This window comes from Panthera pardus, unplaced genomic scaffold (assembly GCF_024362965.1).
Source record: "Panthera pardus isolate Hobbes unplaced genomic scaffold, ASM2436296v1 HiC_scaffold_6, whole genome shotgun sequence".
Lineage (NCBI taxonomy): Eukaryota > Metazoa > Chordata > Mammalia > Carnivora > Felidae > Panthera > Panthera pardus.
The window spans coordinates 102,614,535-102,629,095 of NW_026526991.1; the positions used below are offsets into that span (position 1 = coordinate 102,614,535).

General features: G+C 42.4%; 1 protein-coding gene and 1 long non-coding RNA gene across 3 annotated transcripts in view; one reads left to right on the plus strand and one right to left on the minus strand.

Moving 5' to 3' along the window:
* Positions 1-1,104: 1,104 nt before the first annotated feature.
* Positions 1,105-14,229, minus strand: LOC128774947 (uncharacterized). The gene is made up of 3 exons (XR_008419505.1): positions 14,105-14,229; positions 8,414-8,562; positions 1,105-1,308 (listed from the first exon to the last, which is right to left on the minus strand). It is a non-coding gene; the product is annotated as an uncharacterized LOC128774947 (long non-coding RNA).
* CRACR2A (calcium release activated channel regulator 2A) overlaps positions 13,486-14,561 on the plus strand; it is a 130,743-nt gene continuing 129,667 nt past the window's right edge. For both annotated transcript variants that reach the window (XM_019464815.2, XM_019464816.2), the window contains exon 1: positions 13,486-13,692. The gene's annotated coding sequence lies outside the window, so the exon portion shown is untranslated. The remainder of the gene's footprint in view (positions 13,693-14,561) is intronic.

Consider the following 14,561-nt stretch of genomic DNA (forward strand, 5'->3'; position numbering starts at 1 on the left):
ACCAACAACCTTCAAGGTAACTTGATTATGCACCTATGTGACAACAGCCCTCATGACCTTGTAAACTGAGACCACTTAATCGGACTACATGTTTGTGTGTGTTATCATATATGGGAGAAAAAGAAATAGAAAAGGTATTAAAAAAACCTGCCACATGACGTTCGGTTCTCAGTTCTTCGGGTATGAACCCAACTGAGCGGTGCTGGCACGAATAAAGTTGCTTCCTGGAAATTAAAAAGCCTCGGTGTCATGAATCTGAGAGAGAATCCTGCTATAGTACTGGTCAGCTTTCTGTGTGGCCCATTCAGCAATGGGCATGAAGTTTGTCTCAACATGAGCTATTGTGGAAATTTTTCTGAAGTTTATATCAACTCGTCTAGCTTCAGTTTGCAGGGCTTCAGGGAAAAGTTCTCAATGATTCCAAGTCAAAGGATGGGAAAAAATTGGAAACATTAAAGATCTGTAGCCCAATATTTGAGGAGAGTAGAAGAATTCAGGATCTAGTCCAGTTTACAGATAAATAACAAAACCTCAAAGGCAATGGGCAATCATGAAATCTAATAGCCACAAAGGTGAGCTACTGAAACATAATTTTTCTCTCTAAAATCACTTTCATTTTACAGATATATAGATAAAGAGATACAGATACAGATATAGAGATACAGATATAGATGTGTGTGTGTGTGTGTGTAATTATGTATATACGAATTTTAGTTGGTTAACATACAGTGCAATATTGGTTTCAGGGGTAGAATTCAGTGATTCATCATTTATATACAACTCCCATAAAATCATTTTTATTTTTACCAAAGATAGCCAAATTAAGACTATTTTGTTTGCAAAATAGGTCTACTTTCAAAAAACTTGGCCTGATTATTTACACAAGCGTGGCAAGAATAGCAGTTGACCACATAGACTCTTTTAAATCTGCTTTACTGGAACTATCATAAGGAATCTCAGACTGAACTTTTAAAAGCCTCTCCAGGCTAGGAAGCCAAGCCAAAGGCTTACCATCAGACTTTGCCTACAATACCATAGATTTGGGTAAATTCCTGTCTTTGAGGTCCCAAAGATATCCTGAGGTTCCTTCATCTGCCAAGAAGTGACCTACCTTACTCACCTATTTAGACTGTCAGGAATCCTGTAAGCAAGGTACAAGCCTGTTTTTCCAAGGGGCATTATTGGCTCCATAAAAGGCAGCCTGTGTTCCTTGAAGCTGTCTGGCATATCTGATTCTATGCACATCTCTCTCAAATATGTCATTCCAGTCAAAGCCTTGGTAATATAACAGATGTTTCCAATTTTGTCCTGTTACAAGGAGAGCAGATTCTTATTGAACTTTTGCACATAACTCTATTGCCATGAAAATAAGAATACTCACTCACTGAGAGTTTCCAAATCCTGGAGGGATCAGTTAGGGAGAAAATGTGATTGTTTCATCTTTGATGCAAAACTACACTTTACCAAAGTTGCTCTAAGACACAGGTAGCTTAAGAGAAAATTTTCCTTGGGGCATCTGGGTGGCTCAGTTGGTTGAGCATCTGACTCTTGGTTTTGGCTCAGGTCATGAACTTGCAGTTCATGGGATCAAGCCCCCCATGAGGCTCTGTGCTGACAGCATGGAACCTGCTTGGGATTCTCTTTCTCTCCTCTTTCCCCCTCTCTCAAAATGAACAAACTTTAAAAAGAGAGAGAGAGAGAGAGAAAATTTTGCTTAAATCTGGAAAAACAAGACAGTTTCAAACAAAAAGTCATAAAAATTATAATCATCTTCATCAGTTTATTCAGCCCATGTTATTAATTCTTGTTCTGCTTGAATCCAGTTTTCCTACTAGTTCTGGAAAATTCTTACCCATTCCGTTTTATGATCAGAAACCTGTGCTTGTCAGAGTCCTTTCCATGAATTCGCTTGAAGATGAAGCACTTTTGTGGGTATGGTTTTGTAAATGCACCATAGTAAAACAATCACTGTAAATGACAATAGACTTACAAATGGCCAAAGCTAAAAATCTGAGGAGAGTTCATTATAATACTATTGATAAAGAAATTTGGTTATTTCTGTGACACACATATTGTAAGATATAACTGGAATTACAAGTGGTACTATTACACTAGGACATACTAGAATTTTAGGCATTTCATACAATTCTGGAATGGTTTTATATCTAAACAAATACAACATAAAGAAGACTTATTGTTACTTCTTATTTGACAATGTTTCTCATGTAATTTAATATATTAAAGAAGCCTAATTAGTGCAATATTTTCCTATTTATAAAGAGAGAGAATAAACCTTTTTAAGATGTTTTAGGGATCCTCTGGGAAATTCCACAGTTGGTTCAAGGTCAAAAAAACTTCATTTGGAATTTGATTTGGTAAAGTTTATCACAAATATCAAAAGGTTTAGATCCTTGATTAATAAGGATCACAGATCACTATGAAACAATACTTAGTTATCTATTTAACCAAAGCAACAATACAAATTTCAAAGGCAAACACAGAAGGTCACACAGTTGTGAGCAAAACTTAGATCTTCTAATATTGAGAAGTTTCTGTTTTCTTGAGTACTAAAGACCTGATTAAGACAACATGAAGCACAAGAAATTATTTTGATAAAACAGAAACTCTTTTCTTCCTAGGCAGATTACTTAAAAGGTAAAGAGGAACTTTTCATAATCTCTTATCAGGAGCAGACCAATAGTCCAAGAAAACTTTGTCCTTTTAGCAGATGAGAGAAAATCAAGTTTTAGTTTTATATAAGAACACCACTGATTTTAAAACTGAATTTTATAACCATTATAATACATTTATTCAATCTAAGCCAACTTGATCATACAAGGTCAGATTCTCTCTCTCTTCCTCTCTTCCCAGCTTTCTATCTGATTTGTCCTTGATTCTCTCCTTTCCCATTTGATATTTCACTTTTGAACCAAATTAGTTTCTTTTCCCTGTATCTCTATTTCTCAACTGTTACACTGGCATTCTCTATGTTGGCAGATATATGAATTCATTTCATAATTTTTAGAAGGTTGTGCCCTTTTTTTTCTTTGCATGTGTCATTTATAATAACACAATCTCTGGCACAGGGCATGTTTACAAATAGTCCCAAATATCTTTAGTTTCTTTGAAATAGGAAGCCAAAAGTATATAAATCTATGCTCAGTAATTAATATTTTATTATTTTACCTTATTTGAAAATGGTCTAGATATTCAATAATTTTGTATTATTTAACTTAACTTCACATAACTCTAAAGTTTCAAGCTACCAAAAAGATTTTGGAAGCTATTTTTAAGTACACATACCATAAAATGTAACTATTGCTAAAAATTTCACCTATAAATTCTTATCCTGTTTGCATCTAAATCACTGCTCCCAACAATTATGTGTATGCTAATTATAAAAACTTCATGACACATTGGACAAAGTCAGCCGTCATCTAAAATGATTTTTCTTGCTGACAAATTTTATAAGAGATAACATGAATTTGACTAGTAAACCCAAGTCGAATAAAAGTTACTTGTGTTATAGTTAATGTTGATAAATCTAAAGACATGTATGTTTCAATTAAACCAATGAACTTAAACTGGCTTTAATAGTGAATATTTTTCCAGATCATGCAAACCTGAAAAAATTTTGGGTCAGTTTCTGTTATATTTCTGAGACCTTTAGGATTGCTCTACTTATAAGCATTTAATTTTAAGCCAATTAAATAGAGCTTTTTCATAAATTAACTTGGCAATACCATCCAAGGTGGAAATGAGATGGAAAATGTCACACATCTACTATATGTACATCCAGAGACATGGAAATGTGAGAAGTAAAGGAGATGATTCAGTTTCAGAAATACCAAATAAAATGTGCTGTCTAGTTAACAGTAGGTTTACAACCTATTGGAAATATGCGTGAACCCCCTACCACAATGGAGTCCCAAAAGTTTAGACACTTCACTTCCTGGTTCTTCTTCCCCTCTCTTGTTTCTCGGGCTTATTTTCTCTGGCTTTGCAATGAGCATGTGCCAAAAAACAAAGGGAGGAGGGACTGAAAGTTTCTGCATCACCTCACGGAATGATGCACATTTGTTCCGATCAGACTTTTTGCCTTACATGGGCACAGGCAACTTCCGGTAAGGCTGTAACCTCTGTAGTACTCAGCCAATGAGGAACCAGGGGAGGAACTTGCACACTAGGAGATAAATGGTCGCCGGCCGTGACTGTCCCTTAATATGCCTTTCAATCAGACACCCCCTCTTGCAAGAATGTTGATTAAAGAAAGCCTCACTTCACTGTGTTCTGAGTCTCTGTGTCCCTCCTTTGATTGGGTTGGTAGGCTTATTTCTTACAGTAAACTTACATACAGACAGACAGAGAGACCTTATAGCTATTGTTTTAAATTTTTAGCCATGAGTCCGGTACAATAATCCAAAACTAACTGGTTTATAAAATAATAGTTGAATCCAAAATTTGTTTTGCCAGTTGGAATAAATTAAATTCACCTGCTCAGATAGCTAAAGCCTTTAACTCATATTTGTCGAGAAGACATTTAAGATTTTTTCATTAGCCCAGTTTCCAAATCAGTCCTTCTTTTCTCCCCTCCTTCTCTTGAGAAACTTCTCCCTTAAAGCTTTCACTTCAAAGAATGGCTCTTAGTCTTAGAGAAGATGGAGGTAGAAAATTTACATCAAAAAAGCACATTTTCTTTAAGGAATTTTGGGGTATATTTGCCTATTATCAGAGGTCTAGAGTAATTACTTTTAAAAATTTTCCTTCTTTTTCTTAAGGGCAGGACAATTCTGTTTGTAGTGACATGATCTTCTACAATACCTAACAAGCATTTTGAGATGAATAGGAGAGGCTTGGGGATTGGTAAGGATAAGTGAGGTTTGCATTGCTTCTAGAGTTACATTTATGGTTTTGTAGAGATTTGTAAGACAGTAAATTGTTTCTAACTCCTCAAAGAATTGAACTGCAGCTTGAATATCAACAGAACAACCCACCTATCCAACCAGACTTGCTTCTTTATATCAGGGAGATTTCCAACTAAGATGGAAATCAGAGACTTCTGTGTTTTAAAACTTCAGGATTAATTAATTTCTTTAATGCAGAATGCCTTTTTAATTTTTTTAATGTTTATTCATTTTTAGAGATGGTGACAGAGTGCAAGCCAAGGAAGGGTAGAGAGAGGAGGAGACACAGAATCTGAATCTCCAGACTCTGCACTGTCAGCACAGAGTCCATGCTAGAACTCAGGAACCAAGAGATCATGACCTGAACTGAAGTTGGACCTTCAATGACAGCCACCCAGGTGCCCCCACAATGCCTTTCTAAAAATCTGTGTAAATCAGGGGCTCCTGGGTGGCTTAGTTGGTTAAACCATGAGGGGCTCAGGTCATGATATCATGGCTCATGAGTTCAAGCCCCACATCGTGCTCTCTGCTGACAGCTCAGAGCTTGGAGCCTGCTTCAGATTTTGTGTCTCCCTCTCTTTCTGTCCCTCCCCCACTTGCACTCTCTGTCTCTCTCACTCTCTCTCAAAAATAAATAAGCATTAAAAATTTTTAGAAAAAATCTGTGTAAATCATTCAACAAAGGACTTCGAGTGCTCTCATTCTTTCTGGGTACACAATTCAACCTTGGGTCAATTCACCTTGGGTAGGGGGGAAGAATTTAATTTGCTTTTATCAGTCCCTGAATAACGGCTTCCAGCTGATCCATTTCCTGATCATTTATAGGAAGGCCTGGGAGAAATTCTAGTTATCCTTTGGGGAGAGGGCATTCCCCAGGGGGCTATCTGGCTTGTCTGATAACTATAGTGTAATCATGCATTGAGAGAACACCCCTTAACAGCGAATTGGGGTCTCAGTGAGTGGGATTGTGAATGGCCACTAATCTTTTCAACCCTTGTCTAAATTTGTTAGGTTATCCCGAAAGTGGAGGTAAAAGGGTTTTATAATTTAGAATACCTGCTGCTGTCCAGGGGACATGAATTCTTTGCAAGATAGGGGGGGTGTCCAATATACATCTGCAAAGACATTGTATAGGAAGGGCTGATCTTGCAGAACCAGATTACAGAGTCCCAGAAAGTAGGAGTTAGAAGGGACAGAACAGTGAGCCTTACTGCCCATCTCAGGTGCTTCTGCCAAATTACTTTCTTGATTTTCATATTTATATGGGTAACCTGCATACACCAGGCCTGGAGTATGCTGTTCATAAATCTTGCAAAGAAAAGGAAGTCAAACCAAGCAGCTGGGTGTTGAAAGGATTTTCTGGGAAAACTGGAGGAATTGGGGGGGGGGATCTAAGGGAATTTGATGAGGTCATAGGCTAGATTTGAGAGAAAGGGCCCAGTGACCCAAAATATCTTCTGGAGCATCAGGGACAGGGAGCTGGGGATGAGGAGAAGGGAAATTCATGTTAGATGTGGATTTTAATTTTCGTTTTAAGTACAGTTTCTATTCTTCTGTCTTAATAAGGAAGCTCCTAGGGTTAGCCCTCATTATCTTTTGTGTCCAGTTTTAACTTGATCTTTCCACAGGTACTGTTGGAGAAGTGAATAAAATACGCCAAAGATGGCCGATGGGGCTAAAACAAACTCTGGTCTCTAGCTTAGAGACCCCTCCTCCAGTTCTTCTTCCTTTGCTGAGCGTGCGAAAACCCCCACAGATATGGAAGCTGACAACTATAAATTACCCTTCCCACTTGCATTCAACGGTCAGGTCTTTGGAGAAATGGTCTTCTCTGAGCTCACTGGTGTTAAATAAATCTCCGATCCACCAAGATCTCCAAGTGCCTCTTGGTTTTTTCACCAGCAGTCCAGCCTGGTTCCGTAACAGTACTAGTGAGACAATTGTTTAGGATGAGTGTTCTCTTGAAAAATTTGTTTTTCTTTGAAATATAGGCAATTCAAAGGATCCATCATCTGGCAGTGAGTGAGTTGGATCTTACAGGGACTCAAACCAAAAAGCTTTTTTATGGCTTTACCATGAACACAAGAGGCATCCTTCAAGGAGAGTGCAAAAGATACAGCCTTCCCCATTTCCACAAAGTTCCACAAATTTCACTCTCAGAGTTAGTGTAACAAAGATCTAGCCACAAATGGGATGCAACCCACATTTTTGTCTTACCAAATTAGTGAAGTGCTGTTTCCCTTTTCTCATGAGACTAATGTGGAAATGAGGTTGAGACAACAAAAGTCCTGTATGTGCCTGGACCCATTATAACAAATCCCCCACTGTCCAAGAGTTGGGAGTCAGACAAGAGAGCAAGTGCACGTCAGTATGTGCATCCTCTGGTTGGTGGAGACAAGAGAGAATATACTCACTGGTCATAAAGCCAAGCTCACAAGACATAGAGCAAGATGAGAGAGGAAGAATCAGTTAAGCATCTGACTCTTGATCTCAGCTCAGGTCTTGATCTCAGGGTTGTGAGTTCAAGCCCTGAGTTGGGCTCCGTGCTAGGTGTGAAGCCTACTTAACACACACACACACAAACACACACACACACACACACACACACACACACGGAGGAAACTGTTCACATTAACAGCTTTAGTTAAGCCTTGGGTTTCTTAGCACCAAATTAATATCTGAGGGCGATGTGCTGCTGGGTCTGGGATTGTGTGTTGTTTTACAGTCTACTTTGCTGCATAGAAATTTTCTTGAGGTTGACAGGCGACCCAGTGTCAGTCTAACCCATTTTGTGACCAACTTATCTTAGCTCAGAGACATAGCCTTAGGTGGCCAGAGCTCTATCAGCTTTCAGGTGCTGATTTGACCACCACACGCTTTCACTTCCAAGATTGCCTTAGCAATAGCCTTTACCTCATTTGCATGTTCACTCACAGCAAAGTTTGTCTAAACAGATATCAGTCTGGAAGAACCATGAATTCACCAGTCTGTAAGGCTGGTCTGGACAATCGGCTATAGGACCTATGCCTGTCTTCTACTTATGGTTTTCCTCCTTATGACAAATGACACAAAAGACAGAGACAAAGGAAAAAAATGACCATCTCTGGGACAAAAGGGATCAATACAAAATAAAGTGCTCATAACAAATCTTTTTGAAAAGTTTATTTATTTTGAGAGAGAGAGAGAAAGCAGGGGAGGGGCAGAGAGAGAGGGAGAGAATCCCAAGCAGGCTCTGCACTATCAGTGTGGAGTCCAATGTGGGACCTGAACCCATGAACCATAAAATCATGACCTGAGCCAAAACCAGAGTCAGATGCTCAACCAACTGAGCCACCCAGACACCCCCATAACAAATCTTTAGCAGAGTTGCTGTCCCCAAGGAGCTAGTTCACACAAATATTCTTTCCTACCAATCTAACTTTACAAAAAGAAGAGGACTCTCACCACTCTCCCCTCCATCAGACCCTGTAGACAGGGATCCAGGAGACTGATGTGGTAAGAATTCTTACCTTCTGCCAGCTTTTGTCAGAGGCCCCAGGATCTCTCAGCAGCAGCAGCAGCCCCAGAACCAGTGGTGTCCAGCCAGTGAAGATCCCTTTCACAGTTGCCAGATGTAGGGGTGGAAAAAATTTCCATTCTTCTCTTCCAGGTTCTTTGGCTGGTCTAATTATTACATTGATGTAAGACAGATTAACACAAGAAAAAGAAGCACATTTTATTTCACGTATGGTGGCCCCATAGAAATATGAGCCCCAATGGGCAGCTAAATTATAGAACATCCTAAGTTAAGGAAAGGCATTAGGGGTCTGGAAATACAAAGGAGAGGCAGATTGTTCACAAGATGGGAGGAGACGTTTGGAAAACAGGTTGTCCAGTTACACACATGAGCTTCTTAGGTAAAAAGGTATGTATCTTTGATAATAGCTCTCTTTTAGTACAGGCCTCCTTTCCAATGTAAATTTAGGCAGTTGAGGGGGAGGTAAAGAGCTTTTCCTGAATCTACAGTTTCTTAAAAATAATCAGCCTAAAATAATCTTTATGCTGGAGAGGCATATTTTTGGGGGTGACAAATTTTGCTCCCCTGAAGTTTCAGTATATTTTCTTTTCTTCCCTCCTTTGTTCCATTATTATCATACCTATTTCTACATATGTTATATAGTTAATACAGCGTCATAAAAATTTTTGCTTTGTAAAATTTTTGTTTTTTAAACAAGTTAGGAGGAGAACTAAGAAATTATACTTATAGGGTCTTTTATATTTACCCACATGTTTATCATTTCTGAAGCTCTTCATTCTTACTGTGGATTCAAGCATCATCTGTTATCACCTTCTCTCAGATTAAAGGGTTTCCTTTCATATTATTACAAGGTGTGTCTGCTAGCAAAGCACTGTCTCCATCTTTCATTATCTGGGACAATCTTTATCTCACCTACATTTATGAAGGATGGTTTTGCTGGATATAGAATTTTCAGTTGACAGATATTTTCCAGCACTTTGGAATACATCATTCCACTGCTTTGTAGTATCCATTGTTTCAGGATTGATTCATTTGTATAATTTCTATCTTTTTATTAAGATTGTTTTTATTCGTTGAACTGTTGTCTTACTTTCTTTAAATTTTTGAGTAATTTTGTTTTGTTTTTTGTTTTTTGTTTTGTTTTGTTTTTTTTAGTTCCTAAAACATATTTATAACAGTTGCTTTAAAGATTTAGTCTAATAGAGCTGACACCTTAGGGACACATGGTCCCTACTGACTTTTTTTTTTTTCTGAATAGGGTCACACTTTCTTGTTGCTTTGCCTGTGTTACAGTTTCTTTGTTGAAAACTGCATATTTTACATAGCATTAAAAGAGGACTTCAACTACTCTAATTTTGACCTCAAGCTTTCTAATTGATTAAGTTCTTTTCAGCTTATTTCTTATCCCAGGCAAAAGACTGTGCAAGCAAACCATCCCCTGATGGGAACCAAAACTGTCCCCTCAAGCAGTAAGGACTTCCCTGAGGCAGCAAGACCCCAAGACAACAATCAGATTGACCTTCATTGCCAGCCTGCATGTACCCACCCACCGTTGTCCCACATTTTCCTTATATAAACCCAAAAGTATTTTGGGCACTTTGAAGACCATCTATGAGATACTAGTCCACTGTCTTCCTGTGGTTAGTATCACTGAAATAAATTATTTTCCTGTCTCACCTCCACTTATTTGTCTTTTCTCTTTCTCCCATTAGAGGGGGAGAGAGAGGGGGAGAGAATCTCAAGCAGGCTTCATGCTCAGAAGGAGCCTTATGTGGGGCTCAATCCCACAATCCTGGGATCATGATCTGATCGAAATCTAGAAATCTAGAGTCAGACGCTCAACCAACTGAACCACCCAGGTGCCCCATCATTTCTATTTCTTTGAATTTTTTCCAATGGCAGGTGGCAAAACCTCATCTGTTTTGAACCCCTAGAACCAGGTGCTCTTGTACCCCTGCACCCCAGCTACAGTATATTGTAGTAGCTACATATTATAGTCTCCCCGCTGAGTGCTGTTTTGTGTGTGTGTTTAATAACTTGCCTCGACTAAATCGGTGAAGTCTGCCTCCCCTGCAATGTGCATCCACAAATGTTTCTGCTGCTTTGTTCTTCTTGCTATTTATTCAATAGGTCCTTTGACTTTTATTTTCTCAAATTCCAGATTGTCAGCTAGTATAACTTTTGATATCTAAAATCAAGCATTGGTTGACAGCACCAACAATTTTTTTTTCCTTTACCAAAACAAAACATCTTCCCAAAATGGCGACGTTCCTAACAAGCTGTAGATGGTGGACAAATGAGGTAATCCGGAGCCTCCCACGGTGCATGAGGCAGCAGCTTCCTTTTGTTGTCCCTGCTCTTAGAAGGGGGCTCCATCCACCAAACATTTCCTGGCTTCCAGAACCCTGCTTTACTTTCCTGTGTTTCTCATCGCCCTATTTACGACGTTAGTATCCAGGGTAAGGTGGTTTTGCATGAATGTGTGCGCATGCGCGAGAAAGCAAACTCGTGAGGACAGAAGAGCTGTCCTTTCCTTTTTCAAACATTTTATAAATAGCAAAATAGTAGATATAAAACATTAATTTAATCATCCCCACGGAGCTAATTCTACCTGAATTTTCCTGTACTTTTTTGGGTAACATATTACTCATGGTAGACTCTTCAACTTTTTTTTTTTTTTTTTTTTTCTTAGCAGAAGTAATGATATGGTTTCTACTGTCCTTTAGGAAACACACTTGACTATATGGTGTCTTTTCTTTCCTTGCCCCATAAATGTGAAATTCAGAAATGCCTGATAGAAAAGTACAACCTCCTACCCAGGGTGGCATCAGAGGCCACACTTAAAGAGGGTGGAGGTGGGATGACATCCTGCATTCACAGCCAGGAGTGGTCATGTCACCACTGCCATTGGTCAAGTCGCCCTGAACCACAGTTACCCTCTTTATGATAGATGGGATTGGCTCTGTGACTCTAGTTTTCTTCCAGCTCCCTAACTACAACCCCATCTGAATGATGAAGCCCATCTTGCTGCAGGAGGGAGGGCAGAAAGCCATTGCTCATGTCTTGCTTGACCTGCTTCTGAAGGATTCCAGATTGGTGAACCCCGCAGGGGAAGTACATGCCTTTCATAAATTTCCTCAAGGAGACCTCATTTTTCCTAACTTCTGGCTTTATGCTTCAATAACAGCCATGAGCCTGACTTGGCCCCTGCAGCCTCATGGAAAATGTCTTTCCTCTGCAAAGCCCAGCATTTTCAAAGAGGAGAAAGATGGCAGATGTGGATACTGGGCAACCTTCCCTGGAGTCCACTTACTCCAGTCGAGCTCACTAACCCTCTGCCCCCTCAGCAACTGTTTGCTTTGGACTTTGCTGGATAGGCTCTGGGAGGTGGGGCAGATGCTGCCATTCTGCATGGCGCCGCCCTGGAGAGTCAATATTGAAAGGTCTGTTTGTTTTTCTAGCCTCCACCTGTTGGAAACTCTATAATTACAGCCACTCATAATCAGGAAGAAGGGACAGCAGGGGAATTCCTGTACTGGAACAGTGAATGTTTCCACTGTTCTCCTGGGGGTACCAAGAGAGACCAACCTGCCTTCAGTTATAGTTGAGAACAGCGTGTAGGCAAGAAGACACAGAGATGACAGGAGGAGGGTGCCATGAAGCTTAACGGTGACTCAGGAAGCACACCTCCTGGAAGTGTCCCGTGCCCTCTAAGCCTACTTGCTACTCTCCCTTATTGGGTGTCCCCCCACCACTCTCCCAGCAAAGGAGGCAGCACCTCGCAGCATAAGTGTCTAAATGCTACCCACCCCATTGGCTTACCCCAGACCCTCCAACCATCACCTATTTTCCTGTGTTCTAGAGAACTCGGGGAGTCACCCAGGACATCCCTCCACCTTCCTCTTGGGCCTCACTCCCCACCCTTACCCACTGCTATCTTCTTCCACAGTCTCTGGGACTTAGGGGTTTCCCCACCCCCACCCGTGCTCTCCAGGCCCTCCTGTCTCTTCTGGAACCAGGGCCTTTGACCCCTCTGCTCTCCCCATTCCTTCTTTCTTCATCAGATTCTTGACCTCGATCTAGAAACACTTTGTCTCCTTTACATTTCTCTCCCCCTCCCTGCACACTATCTCCTTCCCTCTGCTGCCAGCCTCCCTGAGAGGGGCCCCTCCTCACTCCTCCATTTCCTCACTTCCCATTCACTCCCAAACCATAGTGTTGAGGCATTCAGCACTCCTCCCAAATAAAAACAAAACGCAACACAACACAACAAAACCCCTGTTGTAGGACCAGAGGAAAGGGAGAAAGGGGGTGCTGGTATGAGCAGCACCAGAATGGTGCACCCAGAGAGAAGATTCAGGGGTGTTCTACTGGGGTCAGTGTCTGGGGAAGGATTCCAGGAGAAGGGGACATTTCAGCGGGGCCTGGATGCATGAATAAGAGTTCCAAACTCAGACAAGAAAGGGGAAGGGTGTTCCAGGCAAAGCAAGAACTCCCAGAGGCTGCTGTTTGGCAACAGCCTGGGTGCCTAGAGCTGGGGTGCATGTGTGTGTCTTGGGCAGATGGGTTGAGGCTGGAAAATGAGCATGTGGCCAGTTTGCCCAGGAAGGTTTTATATCCAGGCTGAGGGTCATCCGTCAGCCTGAACCTTGGGAGGCCTCTGGAGATTTATTTAATGCTTTATTAATACATATGTATTGGATGTTATTATGTGGGCATCTATGCCCACAGTTCACCGTATAGAAGAGGCAGGGGAGTATGAAGGACAAAATCCAGGCAGGTTGAACAGCAGGGGTGGGCTTGGGGTGGACCTGGAGTTTTTCAGGGGTGCATATCCAAAATGAGAGAAAAGCAGGGCCCTACCAGGCTGTGCGGTCTGTAAACATTCTGAAACCTGGGCGAGGGGCCTAGGGGCACTGGAGCAGAGGGGCCCGGGAAGTCTGACCAGTCAGGCAGGCTAAGTCAGCAGCAGCCCCGCCCTCACCACCCAGGCTCCCCGGCTGGCTGAGGTCGCCTCCCGCCGGCCCAGACCCCACCGCGCGGCGAGGGCGGATCCTGGAGGGTGCCCAGGGGGCGGCAGCGCCGGCAGCGGGGGTGGGGGTGGGGGGCTCCAGGCACGCCACCGCCACTTCTCTGGCGCCGTGGGCTGGTGCTGCCGGTACGGGTTGGGGCGGAGAAAGTGGAGCAGCCCCGCCTGGCAAGAGGCCACCTGACAGCTGTGAACTGAACCCACGGCAAGGGCGGGTCAGAGGGAAGGCAGCGAAGCCCAAGGTACGGTGGAGGAGGGTTGAAGGGTCGAGGGGTGCGCGCTCCCCTTTCCCCGCTGTGCGCGGTGCAGCCCGGGAGTCGGCGTTTCCTCTCTGTACCCCCGGGGGGCAGCCAGGTGTGCGCGAATGTGTGCGCAGCACATGGAGTTGGGGGGCAGGGGAGGCTGTGTGCCCCGGAGGGGAACAGCGGGGCTCCCTCACTCCTGCCCCCACGCCGTGCCTGGCCCTTGCGCCCTGGTCGGGAAGATCCCTGAGAGGGACTGGAGGAGGGTGGAGAAGCACTGGGGTTGAGATCCAGAAGGCCCTCAGGGACCCTTTTGCCACACCCAGCCTCTTCGTTTTACAGAAGAGGAAACTGAGGTTCAGAGTGAAGTGACTTGCCCAAGGTCACAGGTCTAGAAACGAAAACTCCTTACTTGCATGTCAGTGCTGTTATGAGCTCTTGCCACGTGGACCAGGACAAAAGCATGGCTGTTACCTTGAGTAAACACAAAGCACTGAGAGAGACAGAGAATCAAAAGACAAAGAGACAGAAAGAGAACCTTCCAGAGCAAAGGAAGAAGGTCAGGAAATGGGCTTATTACTGGGGCTGCACTTCCTCCCTGGGCCTGTTCCTGCTGTGGTCTGGCCACATGACTCAGCTGGCCCTGCAGCTGTGGACTAGGTGTGTGTGTGTGTGCGTGCATGTGTGTGTGTGCATGTGTGTCTGTGTGTGTAGGCACATGTGTATATGTGTGTGTGCACACGTGTGTATATGTATATTAGCACCAGGATGTAGTGAATCTCGCCAAGCATTTGGAAAAGCCTGCTGAGTCCATATGTCCATCTACTTATACACAGTGAACTTGTTGGGGACTGCCCTGTGTTTGACTC